This window comes from Phaethon lepturus, unplaced genomic scaffold (assembly GCF_000687285.1).
Source record: "Phaethon lepturus isolate BGI_N335 unplaced genomic scaffold, ASM68728v1 scaffold15367, whole genome shotgun sequence".
NCBI classification, from domain to species: Eukaryota; Metazoa; Chordata; class Aves; order Phaethontiformes; family Phaethontidae; genus Phaethon; species Phaethon lepturus.
Window position 1 is genome coordinate 90,822 of NW_010551332.1, and position 1,273 is coordinate 92,094.

Here is a 1,273-nt window from a genome sequence, read left to right on the forward strand (position 1 = left end):
CTCAGTTCTCTTTTCACTTCCATCATAAATTCATAAATCAAAGGAATTACAGATTTTTCCATGAGAAAAAGGATGAAAATGAAAATACGAAAAAATGAAGTGATAACATTTAAAATAGGTAACTAAGTATTAATACCTGAGATAAAAAGGGAGATCTGGACATATTAGGTGGCTGAGAGCAATAGTGAAATAATGAACTTCTGATTTGTATACCACAAGCGTCTCTATCTGTTCTATCTACTCCTCAGCCTTTCAGTCCCTCCCTCTTATTAATCATGGTCAGAAATGTCTGAGGAGCACCAGATAAAGAAATCTTGCCTTCTTTTTCTAAAGCATGAAGACTTTCTGGATGAAATCGCCATATTATACTGGGCATGTCTCATACAGTGAGAAAGGTCATGATTGGAGTGACTGGAAGAGAAGCACGGGGCAGTTCTGTCCACTAGCTGATTTCCTCCTTCTTGCTGTGAACACACAGGGTGACAGTGGCAGGGACTCCCTAGATTTGGGAGTCTTCGGCTCCAGAAGTACTTTAGGATGCTAGGGAAATCAGACTGGGTGAGCAGGGTAACAGGCTCCCAAAGCCTGCAACAGATGCTCAAGGGAAGCCATGAAGAGCATTTCCCTTGGTGCAAAGGATGACAGAACTGAAGGAGAAAAGGTCCAGCAATACTTTTAGAGATGAAAGAAAAGACCTTTCATGAAGAAATCTTGAAATAAGAAATGAAAAGGAGAGATCAGACTGTAACAGGGAAGACATTTGTAAGTTATGAACTGTGGCCCTGAGAGAAGGGCAAAAATTGCAATGTCATTTAAAGGGGTAAGAATGAAACATAAATGCTCTTAAATTGTCAAAGGGGCTAAGTCATAGAACTTGTCAAGAGGAATCCTTTAAAGGGTAAAACAGACTTGGTGAAGCAGGTGAAACGGAGACTAAAAAAGCATAGCCACATAAATGGTCTTTTCCCAAAGCAAGCAAGAAGCTTCTCTACCTGGGGAAGGAGAAGAAACAAAGGAAACCATGGATATGGAAAAAAAAGTGTGGACTGCCAACACCTGAGAAGGAGCTGAGAGGGAATATAATTTAATCAGAGCAGGGAGATACTGTCAGCATCTGTGGATGTCATTAGAGGCTTGCACAGTCAGTGGCTATGTAGTGTGAAAGGAAGCAAAGATCTTTAAAGGACACGGTGTTATGATCAACAGAGAGAAAAAGATTCTCCACTCTGCAAGAGGAGAAGAAAGAGCTAAATAACGGTATTACATAGGGAAA

The 1,273-nt window shown here is 40.5% G+C and overlaps 1 protein-coding gene across 1 annotated transcript in view; it reads right to left on the reverse strand.

Annotated features, from left to right (window-relative positions):
• Positions 1 to 1,273, reverse strand: part of ARPP21 (cAMP-regulated phosphoprotein, 21kDa) — a gene marked incomplete at its 5' end in the record, with an annotated part of 68,268 nt that overhangs the window by 52,183 nt on the left and 14,812 nt on the right. The window lies entirely within an intron of this gene.